This window comes from Homarus americanus, unplaced genomic scaffold, assembly GCF_018991925.1.
Source record: "Homarus americanus isolate GMGI-L3 unplaced genomic scaffold, GMGI_Hamer_2.0 scaffold54840, whole genome shotgun sequence".
NCBI classification, from domain to species: Eukaryota; Metazoa; Arthropoda; class Malacostraca; order Decapoda; family Nephropidae; genus Homarus; species Homarus americanus.
In genome coordinates this window covers 307,501-320,878 of record NW_024745963.1, presented here as the reverse complement: position 1 = coordinate 320,878, position 13,378 = coordinate 307,501, and positions in this window count along the sequence as shown.

Genomic DNA, 13,378 nt, shown 5'->3' with positions numbered 1-13,378 from the left:
CAACATTAATACAATTTTAAACATTATAATACTCAAGTCTTATTATTAGAATTAAAACAATAAATAAACAACAACAGCAACAATAAATAAGTAAACCCAAGATAAATATATATACAACCTTAATTAATATACTAGTTTTATACCTGTACTAAGAAATGTCTCGCCGGGTTTATAGGATTAAGTCAAAAATACCTTCCCTCATTACCGAAAATCCTCAACCTCCCGAAATCTGTAATCTGGAGAAATCTTGTGAGTTAATTACATAAGCTGGCGAATGATTTAATCCCATTTTTTAATCTGTCTTAAGTAATTAGGTAATACCAGGTAAGGAAGACCATCATCTTGGCCACCACCTGTTCCCATACCTGTCAGACGCCGTCAGTCACACACACACACACACACACACACACACACACACACACACACACAGAATAATTTGGGTGGTGGTTTGACGTGTTTGTTTACAAGGCACAGAGCGCGCAGCCGTCCACAGAACACACACAGGCAGCCCTCCCTCCCCCCTACCATAACTACGATGGTCTAACTAGTCTATATTAAACACTTTGAGTCCTCCTCGCCAGCCACTTACGAGTTCACAATCGTTTTTCTTCAATTCTCTTTTTTAGGCATTTACAAGAATACCAAGGATAGCTGCTGTCTCGTCTGCCCTGTTGTGTTGTTCCGTCTTCCATGTAATCGCACGGCGGCGTTCACTTGTTTTTTCTTGCTGTAGTAACTGGAGGAAGGACCCCCCGTGTGACCACATTTGGAGGAAATTGATCACATTTTTGCCCTCAAGAATTCTTGCTTCAAATTAATTGGCCATAAAAGCTCTGGTGTGACCCCGCCTTAACCTTGAGGGGCTGTCTTCCTCATCTGAATAAAATCGTCTGCCGTTAGCCAGAATAACATAACTAGTTTCTTTTTGCCCTCTAAAGGATTAATGTTGTTAGTGTGTGTGTGTGTGTGTGTGTGTGTGTGTGTGTGTGTGTGTGTGTGTGTGTGTGTGTCCACTCCGACAGATATGAGTGTTTACGATCTATCGTTATGAGACATAAAGGTCTGTTGTAAGATCCAGGACACACACACACACACACTCAGAGGCTGTGGGTGGGACAGATGGGTATATAAACAAGTATAGTGACAACATTAAGGATGTTTTTACAGATGGTTGATGGCGGACCGTGGAGAGGGGAGGAAGAGATGCTGAGTGATGAAGAGGTTAGTAAGTGTTAGGTTAGTGTTAGGAGGTTAGGTTAAGTAGGGGATAGAAGTTAGTGTTAGGTTAGTGATAGTTGTAGTTACGTTAGGTTAGGTTAGTGTTAGGTTAGTGTTAGTTAGTGTTAGGTTAGGTTAGTGTTAGGTTAGGTTAGTATAAAGATAGGAAGTTAGTGTTGGGTTAGTGTTAGTTAGGTTAGTAAGTAGTTAGGTTAGTGTTGTGTTAGTGTGATGAGCAGGTTAGGTTAGGTTAGTGTTAGTTAGTGTAAGGTTAGTGAGGTTAGTGTTAGGGGTAAGAGTTAGTGTTAGGGTTAGTGTTAGGTTAGGTTAGTGAGAGGTTAGGTTAGTGATAGGTTAGGTTAGGTTAGTGTTAGGTTATATAGTTAGTTAGTGTTAGGTTAGGTTAGTGTTGTTAGGTTAGTGATAGGTTAGGGTTAGAGATAGGTTAGGTTAGGTTAGTGTTAGGTTAGGTTATCCAGTATCAACACGGTATAATAAACATGTTAATACCCATCATCATCATCTTAGGTTAAAATAAATACTTAGATAATAACTAAAGGAAGAGAGGGCCTGGGACGTGTTCTAAGACTCCTGGCCGTGTCTTAATGAAATGACTTACATTTCCTTCCCACACACACACACACACACACACACACACACACACACACACACACACACACACACACACACACACACACACACACATCCACATACACACACATACACATACACACACACATACACACACACACACACACACACACACACACACATACACACACACACACACATACACACACACACACACACAACACACACACACACACACACACACACACACACACACACACACACACACACACACACCAATACCTGCACGAAGTAATGAACAAAATTAATTAAAAAATAATTATCTCCTCTAATTATTTCTGTACTTTAATTAGGCAATACATTACTAGCAACTAAATTATGGTTTTACGGCACCCAAGTTAATTATCTTAGGCTTTGTGCACTGGATGGATACAGGTGCAGGTGAATCTGATTAGTCGCCAGGGTGATGTTAGCAAAGTGATTTAGTGGCCAAGGTAGGAGGATGGTGGTGGTGGGGTGGTGGTGAGGGGTGGTGGTGGAGGTGGTGGTGGTGGTAGGGTGGTGTGGGTGTGGTGGGGTGGTGGTGGTTGGTGGTGGTGGTGGGGTGGTGGTGGTGGTGTGGGTGGTGGTGGGGTGGTGGTGGTGGGGTGGTGGGTGGTGAGAGTGGTGGTGTGGTGGTGGTGGTGGGGTGGTGGTGGTGGTGGGGTGGTGGTGGTGGTGGTGGTGGTGATGGTGGTGGTGGTGGTGGGGTGGTGGTGGTGGTGGGGATGGTGGTGGTGGTGGGGTGGTGGTTGGTGGTGGTGGTGGTTGGTGGTGAGGATGGTGGTGGTGGTGGTGGTGGGGTGGTGTGGTGGTGGTGGTGGTGGGGTGGTGGTGGTGGGGTGGTGGTGGTTGGTGGTGGTGTTGGTACACAGTATGCATGACAATATTATCAAGACCCTCGATGGACACTCACTGGAACCTCTACCTCTCTCTTCCTCTTCTCTCCTCAACCTCCTTCCCTTCCTCCTTCCTCCTCTCTCCTCCCTCCTCCTCCCTCCCCTCCTCCTCCCTCCTTCCTCCTCCCTCCCTCCCTCCTCCACCTCCCTCCCTCCTCGACCTCTCCTTCTCCTCCTGGCCTCTACATCTTACTACCTCCTCAACCTGGGCTTCACGACACGGTTAATGACCTCTGTAACGACCCCGACTGACCTAAGTTAGCCTATAGGTAGTTCCTCTCCTGGGTCGTCGGGTGATAGTGGTCGTGTTCCTTTGTTCCCAGGAGGCAGAACGACCCCAGTAAATCAGTACTACGACCTGTAATAGCGGTGAGTGGGTTAATACGACTACCAGACAGATGGGTCCCTGCTCTTGGGGCTGTATGTGGAAGCAAGTTAATGAACCTCGAGTAACTTGTGTTAGGTCTTTTAACTTGGATGGTTTAACTGTTGTATGGCTCTTGAGACACACACACACACACACACACACACACACACACACACACACACACACACACACACACACACACACACACACACACACAACACACACACACACACACACCACACACACACACACACACACACACACACACACACACACACACACACACCACACACACACACACAAACAACACACACACACACACACAAGCCTCTGGTTAAAAGGTACCTTGCTCTTTGTACGTCTTCAGCAAATCACCACTTTATCATAAATAACTAACCATTCTTTTTTTTATTAAGTTAACCAGTGGAGTAATTATTGGTATTTGGGATTTTATTAATTATTTTCAGTCTTTAATTTCTCTATTGGTTTTGAGTTGTTGGTGAAATATCTCAATAGGATGCCATTTTGTTTATTTGTGTTTATACTTGGATAACATTTTGGGTGTGGGATTTTTTGGGGGTGGGAGGGAGGGAGGGAGGGAGGGAGGAGGGGCTGGAACCTCCTATCTGTTGTAAACTTTTAAACTTTGTATTACATGTTTTATAAAAGCTTTCTTGTGTTTGGATTATTTACTGTAGTTAGAGATTGGATTTTATTGCTTATTAATTGTGTTTTTCATTCATTCTTTTCTCTCATTTTCTCTCTCTCTCCTCTCTCCTTTCTGATACTTTCCTTATCTTCATCCTCTTACCTCCCTCCTCATATCTCCTCTTCCTCACCTCTCTTCTTCCGTCTTCTCCTCTTTATGTCTCTCTCAGTTATCTCCTTTCTCTGACTCCTTCTACTACCATTTTAGTCGTATTGCCTCTCTTCTTTTTCTTTCACCTTCTTCGTGGCGGAAAAGAAAAGGAGGAGGAAAAAGGTAAAGGGTTAATGGCAGTGAGAGAGAGAGAGAGAGATTATGGGGTGAAATGAGGTGTAAGAGAGGACGAGAGGGATGGAAGAGAAGGTCAAAAGGTAAGGAAGGAGGTGCCTTCTCTCTCTCTCCTCCTCCTCTTCCTCTCTCTCTCTCTTCTTCTCTCTCTCTCTCTCATCTCTCTCATCCTCCTTTTCCTCTCTCCTCTCTTTCTCCGCCTTTCACCTCTTCTTCTCTCATCTGCCTCTTCCTTCTCCTTCCCTCCCCCTCCCACCTCCCTCTGTCTCCCCTCCCCCTCCCCCACCTCCCCTCCCTCCTCCCCACCTCCCCCCCACTAGTGGGTCACAGGTCATCAGAGTATTACAGAGTTGATCCACTAACTTGACGACCTGGGGAAAGTTTGATCCAGCTTTTTATGTTCTTGCAACCAAGTGGTGGGCTGGCTGGCTGTGTGGGTGGCTGGCTGTGTGGGTGGTGGGTGGCTGGCTGGCTGTGTGTGGGTGGGTGGGTGTGTGCTGTGTGGGTGGGTGGGTGGCTGTGTGGTGGCTGGCTGTGTGGGTGGGTGCTGTGGCTGTGTGGGTGGGTGGGTGGCTGGGCTGGCTGTGTGGGTGGCTGGCTGTGTGTGGGTGGGTGGGTGGCTGGCTGGCTGGCTGTGTGGGTGGCTGTGTGTGGCTGGCTGGCTGTGTGGGTGTGGGTGGCTGGTGGCTGGCTGGCTGGTGTGTGGTGGCTGGCTGGCTGGCTGGCTGTGTGGGTGGCTGGATGGGTCGCTGGCTGTGTGGGTGGCTGGCTGGCTGGCTGTGTGGGTGTGTGTGTGTGGCTGGATGGGTCCTTGTCCTCCTCCTCATCAACACTGAAGGTCTGAGCCGTCGAGGAGGAGCTACACGCCCTCCTTTATTTCTTCCCTTCATTTAATAATTTCTCTCTCTCTCTCTCTCTCTCTCTCTCTCTCTCTCTCTCTCTCTCTCTCTCTCTCTCCAAAACAAATGAAACTCAACATAAAGAAGAAGATTAATTTGTTATATACCACTACCTAGAAACCTAACCTAACCTAACCTAACCTAACCTAACCTAACCTAGAACCTTAATTAACATGTTAAAAGATGAAGGAGGGAGCGGGGCAAGACGTGAGTGTCCACCATCAGGTCTTTGATACGGGGAAGATGGCTGTCAATAGGAGGATGTGGTGAATTAAGATCTGATCAGAGGTCATTAGGAAATCCATTCATGTGGGTATAGTGATGGTGTGGTGTGGTGTGGTGTGGTGTGGTGTGGTGGTAGTGGATGGTGATTTGTTTGTGTGACTGTGTGGTGGATGATGGTCGTGAGTGAGTTAATGTTTCAGCTAATATATGTATGAATGTATTGCCTCTGTCTACCGATCAGTAATTGGGGACCTGGATGTTAATCAATTTATGGATCGTGTTCCGGGGTAATGGTTAGCCAGTGCAGTTGGCGAGTTGTCGTCTTCTCGGACTTTTCTTGACTTGGGTCATGCAACTCGTTAACTTTGGGTTTGTGGTTGTTGTTTTTGGCGACAGCTTCTGCACCTTAAACAAATTCACGCCTAGGTGGCCCTTGGGTCGGCCATCCTCGTTACATGAGGGGCAACCATTATGTATGTATGTATGTATGTATGTATGTATGTATGTATGTATAACCCACCTGTGTGTGTTACCTGGTGGCTGCTGACGAAGGAGCCTGGCAGGTGATCGTCCAGGTGAGTCTTGTTGATAAAGGTACTTGGATCATTTAGTTGTTGGTTGTGTTATTGTTGATATACTGTAAGTGGTTCTGTGTTGGGTCATGTGGGATAATGAAGGACTTCTTTCTCCTCTCTCACTGACACTCACATCGCGTATTACTCTCTCTCTCTCTCATTTATTCTTCCTCCTCCTCCTCCTCCTCCTTCTTCCTTCCTCTTCTTCCCTCTCCTCTTCCTCCTCCTTATCTCTGTCAACAGGACCAACTCATTACACGACCATTCACCTTTGAGTCAGTGATCAAATACAAGAACAAGAAGTTGATGAAGTGTTAGCGTCTCTCTCTGATCACTTGATCTGGTCCTTGAGGCAGCTGATCCTCGAGTCAACGGAGTCTTAGGTACTCACAGCATCTCCTCCAAGTTACTTCTGTCTTAATTAAAGGTGTGAGGAGCAATCTATCTACCTGGGGGATGATCGTGTTACCTGGTTGAGTACGTTTTGGGTCTTACTCAAGGGGGAAATATGTCTTCGACACTCAAGGGGTTAGTTGATTGTTGTACTCAAGGGGTTAAAGATATTATTATTATTTGTGTGTTTTTTTTTATGTATTATTATTATTATTATTTTATTATATTTATTATTATTATTATTATTATTATTATTATTATTATTATTATTATTATTATTATTATTATTATTATTATTATTATTATTATTATATGTAGGTGAACAATTGACCATTAACTCATAATATGGTTAATTGTAACTCAAGGGGAGGATGATATTGTCCAGTAACTCAGAGGAAGATGGCCATGGTTAGAATGGCCACTCCAGGAACAATGATAATAAAGTCTTGAGTAATCTCTGGCCAACCAACGTTTGTCTAAGTCTTAACAGTGTTGGGTGTTGGGCGAAAGCTCTTCCTGGAGGGGATTAATGAGGAGGATGAGTGGGACTAATAGGGAGGGGGTGGGGATTAATGGGGGGAGGTGGGGGTTATTAGGGGGATGGGGGGGTTGTTGGGGGGAGGTGGGGTTGTGGGGGGTGGGTGGGATTAATGGGGGGTGGGGGGATTAATGGAGGGGATGTGGGGATTAATGGGGGGGTTGAGTGGGGTTATGAGGGATTATGGGGGGATTAATTGTGAGGGAGGTGGGGGATTAATTAGAGGATGAGTGGGATTAATAGAGGGGATGTGTGGGATTAATAGAGAGGGAGGTGGGGATTTGGGGGGGTGGGGTTTGGGGGATGGGTGGGGATTATTAGAGGGGGAGGTTGGGATTGATGGAGGGGGATGGGTGGGGATAGGGGGTTGTGTGGGGGATTATAGAGGGATGGGGAGTTAATGGGGGGATGAGTGGGATTAATAGAGGATGAGTGGGATTAATAGAGAGGGATGAAGGGGATTAATAGAGAGGGAGGAGGGGATTAATAGAGGGGGAGGTGGGGGATTAATAGTGAGGGAGGTGGGGATTGGTAGAGGATGGGTGGGATTACTAAGAGGGATGGTGTTTTGGGAGGTGTGTGAAGGGGCAGGTGTGTTCAAGGAAGGGGGCGTTGATATAGAGTAAATATATAGATTTACTGTATATATAAATGATGATACTGCAATGTGGAATTAATGCGATACAAACTGAATTGGAAAACATGAGCCACTAAATTTTAAATACAGGTTACATTATTATTCATTTGGCTGTCATCCCTGTATCATCAATTAACCTGATATGTTAGATATGTTAAAAGTTAAATAACTCTTATGGTGTTAATGTTTAGTGTACGAGTGTTGGGATCACCTGTAGATTAGACACCCTAACCCTACCTTAGCCCCTAGTTAACGTAAGGGGGGTTAATCTACAGGTGAAATATACTGGAGTGGTTAATCTACAGGTGAAGTATATTGAGGGGGTTAATCTACAGGTGGTCGGAATATTTACACTAAGACACTACAGGAGGTTAATCGTAAGTCCTCGTCTCTCAATTAACTCACAAGGAGATGGTAAAGAGTAAGCCGTCTCAAGGAGTCTCTCTCCATTTAACTCTTTAGCTGTGTGTTTGACTTCCATTACCGCCACAAGTTGTTTACTCTTGTGGTGTGTGTGTGTGTGTGTGTGTGTGTGTGTGTGTGTGTGTGTGTGTGTGTGTGTGTGTGTGTGTGTGTGTGTTTTTAGTGCACAGTTGTTGAGTAGTCTCTGTTTGTGTGTGTGATAATTATTATTTTGTCGGCAACTTGCGGTATAATGGTCAGCATGCTCGCCTCGTAAGTGAGTGGACCCGGGTTCAATCCCTGGGCAAGGTGAAACTATGGGCAAGTTTCTTTACGCCATTTGTCTCTGTCTACCCAGCAGTAATTGGGAACCTGGATGTTAATCGATTTGCGGATCGTTTTCCGGGGTAATGGTTAGCCAGTGCAGTTGGCGAGTTGTCCGGTCTTCTCAGGTATTCCTTGACACTGGGTCATGCAACTCGTTAACTCAGGGTGTGGTGTTGTGTTGGCGGCTTCTACACATTAAACAAATTCACGCCTAGGTGGCTTGGGTCAGCCATCCCTCGTTACAGGAGGTCAACCATTGCTATGTATTTTCCCCTTTTACTCTTTGATCACACTATATTAAGGTAAAGTAAATCTTATAATGCTATGGATAATACACAGGAGATGACCTTTACCGAAGTCTTACCTTAGTATACCTGTACCACTATATTGCTCCTTTCACCTCGACTACTTCATGTACTTAGGGTAGGTTTTCGCCTGGCTCACCGTTGCCTGGCGTTCCTTAGTAATTATAGATTGCTGCTTTTGTGTGCTGCAAGCTGCCCTATTAAGCATATTTAATGACTTTTACGCAAGAGGAGGCGTTGGTGAATGGTTCCTGCTGTACCGAGGTGGGTGAAGGAGGCGTGTGTGGGTGTGTCCGTGCAGAGGGCGGGTCCTGGTGGTTATTAAAATCTTATATCCTTGTATACTGGCGGTGTTGTGGTGCTGGGGACTCATGTTGCTGCTGATTTGACGTTCTGAATGATGACGTGAGGCCATGCAGTCTTTATTACTGTGGTGAAAAGGTTTTCTTAATGAGAGTCGTCCTTCACCTCGCCCACCTGTCCCCGAGGAAATTAGTTACCTAGCTTGTTTCACCTTAGATTAACCACCTAAAGCTAAATTAATGATAACGTAACGCTAATCTAACGCTAACTGAACCGAACTTAACCCAACTTCAACGCTAACTAACAGAACCAAACCTACCGTATATCTTGCGCTTGTTAGACCTCACTTGGATTATACAGTTCAGTTCTGGTGTGTATTACAGAATGGATATATAATCCCTAGAAAGCATTCAGAGGAGAATGACGAGACTAATCCCGGACATTAGGAACCTTGAGTACAGAGACAGGTTAAAGCATCTTAATTTGCACTCCCTCAAGAGACGTAGAGTGAGGGGCGATATGATAGAGGTGAATAAATGGAAGTCAGGGCTAAACAAGGGGATATAACAAAGGTACTCAAAACTATCCAACCAGGAGCGAACTCGTAACAATGGTTTTAAATTAGACAAATTCAGATTTAGGCGCTAGATAGGTAAACATTGGTTTGGAAATATAGTGGATGAGAACGCGCCAATAACCCCGCTGCAGTTTCCTCCAGTCTTACGTTTTATGTTTAATATAATTCATAATATATTCCTATGATAAACATAGTATTTCTTATATAATTTGTGGTATATGGACGATTTTTAGCTATAATCGTCCATGTGGGAATCGTCTCTCTGGCAATCGTCCATGTGGGAAGAATCGTCTATCTGTTAGGTTAGGTTAAACTAGGTTACGTTTAGTAAGGTTCTTGCATAAGATTAAATTAAGTTAGATTTTAGTTAAGGTCAAGTTTAGTAAGGTCGTGATTAATAAGGTTAATTCAGATTAGGTTGAGTTAGATCACTTTAGGTCAGGTATAGGAAGATTAGTTAAAGTTTAGTGAAAAAGTGAAGTTAGTTTGTTGTTATTATATTATCCAATGGTAACACGGGTCCTTAGGTGTCAATCATTTACTGAATTGGTTAAAGAAAAATGTCAAGGAGGTTTACCTGTCATTAGGTAAATTAAATCGATGACATCTTCAAAACGCTTCACCGTCACACACCTGAAGCTGAGGCTAGGTGTGTGGTTGTACTTCAGTGTGTGTGTGTGTGTGACCAGGTGTGTTAGTGTGGTCAAGTGTGTTAGTGTGGCCAGGTGTGTCGGTGTGGCCATGTTTGTCAGTGTGACCAGGTGTGTTAGTGTGGTCATGTTTGTCAGTGTCGGTGTGGCCAGGTATGTCAGTGTGGCCAGGTGTGTCAGTGTGGTCAGGTGTGTGTGTGGCCAGGTTTGTCAGTGTGGCCAGGTGTGTCGGTGTGGCCATGTTTGTCAGTGTGGCCGGTGTGTCGGTGGCATGTGTTTGTCGTTGGCGTGTGTCGGTGTGGCCAGGTGTGTCAGTGTGGTGTGTCGTGCCATGTTTGTCGTGTTGCCAGGTGTGTCGGTGTGGCCATGTTTGTCAGTGTGCCAGGTGTGTCGGTGTGGCCAGGTGTGTCGGTGTGCATGTTTGTCAGTGTGGCCAGGTGTCAACACATACATGACTAAAGCTTCATTTATGGACTGTCATCTTTCGCCGAACTGAAACCAAGACTTGACTCAGTCCTCTTCCTAGTTGTGTGTGAGAACTTAGGCATGTGTGTATGTTTATATGTATGTATGTATGGATGGATGTATGTGTGTATGTATGTGTGTATGGATGTATGTCTGTATGTATATATGTATGGATGTATGTGTGTATGTATGTATGTATGGATGTATGTGTGTATGTATGTATGTATGAATGTATGTGTGTATGTATGTATGTATGTATGTATGTGTATGTATGTATGTATGGATGTATGTGTGTATGTATGGATGTATGTATGTAATGATTTGTGTCTATCTGTATATATGTATGTGTAGAATGTTCGTCAAGATGTATGTATTAAAGCATCTTAATTTGCACTCCCTCGAGAGACGTAGAGTAGGGCGATATGATAGAGGTGTATAAATGGAAGTCAGGGCTAAACAAAGGTGATATAACAAAGGTACTCAAAACTATCCAACCAGGAGCGAACTCGTAACAATGGTTTTAAATTAGACAAATTTAGATTTAGGGATAGGTAAACATTGGTTTGTAAATAGAGTAGTGGATGAGTGGAACGAGTTACCAAACATCATCATTAACTCGAATACGCTGGGAGCTTCAAACACAGGTTGGGTGGATATATATAGGGGTTGGGTAAACGGGACTGCCTAGTATGGCCCGCTGCAGTTTCCTCCATTCTTATGTTCTTATATGTATGTTTTTCCTGGAAACTTATTTGGGAGGTCTGTGTGTGTGTGTGTGTGTGTGTGTGTGTGTGTGTGTGTGTGTGTGTGTGTGTGTGTGTGTGTGTGTGAGAGACAGAGAGAGAGAATTACTTCATAAGAAGAAATATGGTAAAGCCAAAGAATATTTGCACAAACATAATAAATAATTTAATAACTATAAACTGGTCAAATACGGTGATTGGATAATGAGGATGAATTAAATCTGGTTTTTGGATAATAAGAATTCTACCTTATGTAACAACCTTAGAATATGTGTTAGATAGATAATGTTAGGTTAAGCTAGGAAGGCTGGATGGTTGGTGTTATCACCCAGTAACGCGATGTTGAATCATATTTAAAATTTCATTATTTAGAAGCATAAAACATAGCAAATTAAAACCACGAAACCATCAATGGAAAATTAAAAGGCCAAACATTTTATTATCCACAAATTATTCCCTAAATGCGTAGTTTAGCCGAGAAAATATCATAAATTTACCAAAAAATGTGAAAAAAGAATAATTATGGATAAAACAGCAAAATTCTTCAGCTGTGCGATATACAAATACAGGCAGACCTAAAACATCATCTGACGTCACACATTTATCTGCACTTTCTCGTAAAAATTAAATGTCGTTGTATAAAAGAGTTTCCTACTTTCTGAAATTTAATCTCGAGTACCAGCCGCCAGGGGAATGAGGGAGACGACGCTGGTGCCTTCCTCACCTAACAGCCTGCGGGAGGAGGAGGAGGACCTGTACGAATATATCATGATGAAGTTCCTATTGTTGTTAGACGTGGTGGTGGTGGTGGTGGTGGTGTGTTGTGGTGTTGGAATGGTGATGTGGTGTGGTGGTAACAGTCTTTGTGGTGTGGTGGTGGTGGTAAGATGGTGTAGATGAGAGAGAAAGAGAGAGAGAGAGAGTGTAGACTGGAAGACACGAAAAACAGAAGATAAAGACGAGATAAAGATAAAACGATGTTGATGAAGACTTATCACCAGGTGGCGAGGAAAGGTGTGAGAACAAAGGAACGTGTCGACAAAGGGAAGCCAAGTCCTGAGCCTCTTAAAGACTCTCAGAGAGTGCCTCTAAAAGGATGTGCACCTGCTGGTCAAACACACACACACACACACACACACACACACACACACACACACACACACACACACACACTACCAACCAAATATCGTAATTCTTTCTTTGGTGGCATTAGTATGGACTAATTCTAAGACACCTTTCTTCTATATGATGTTTCCCCCCATAAATTATCTAGAACTGAGACATTCTTCTTCAGCTTCCTCCTTCACCAGCACCACCACACTCCTCTTCTTCCTCACTTGGATTACGCAGTTCTGTTCTGGTTACCGTACTACTGAATGGATATGGAATCCCTAGAAAGCATTCAGAGGAGAATGACAAGACTAATCCCGGGCATTAGGAACCTTGAGTACAGAGACAGGTTAAAGCATCTTAATTTGCACTCCCTCGAGAGACGTAGAGTGAGGCGATATGATAGAGGTGTATAAATGGAAGTCAGGGCTAAACAAAGGGGACATAACAAAGGTACTCAAACTATCCAACCAGGAGCGAACTCGTAGAATTGGTTTTAAATTAGACAAATTTAGATTTAGACGCGAAATAGGTAAACATTGGTTTGGAAATATAGTGGATGAGTGGAACAAGTTACCAAACATCATCATTAACTCGAATACGCTGGATAGCTTCAAATATAGGTCGGACGGATATATGAGCGATAGGGGTTGGGTGTAAACGGGACTGCCTAGAGTCTGGATCAATAGACTCGCTGCAGTTTCCCTCCATTCTTATGTTCTCGTCAACACTTCCTAGAAACCTGATATATTGATGAAAGATTTAATTAACAACCTCCTCTTAGTCTCGGGTCCACAATACATGCCCAGACGACCATAACACTCGGATTAACTGAAGAACATCCACCCCATGCAGCTTGTTTCACCTGGCGATTAATCATCCTAACACCATTTGGGAGGTGAGGTGAGGTTAGGATAGGATGGTGTTGGCTGTTAGATTAGGGTAGCGTTAGGTTAGGTTTGTGTTAGGTTAGGATAGGATGGTGTTACGTTAGATTAGGGTAGCGTTAGGTTAGGTTTGTGTTAGGTTAGGATAGGATGGTGTTACGTTAGATTAGGTAGCGTTAGGTTAGGTTTGTGTTAGTTAGGATAGGATGGTACGTTAGATTAGGTAGCGTTAGG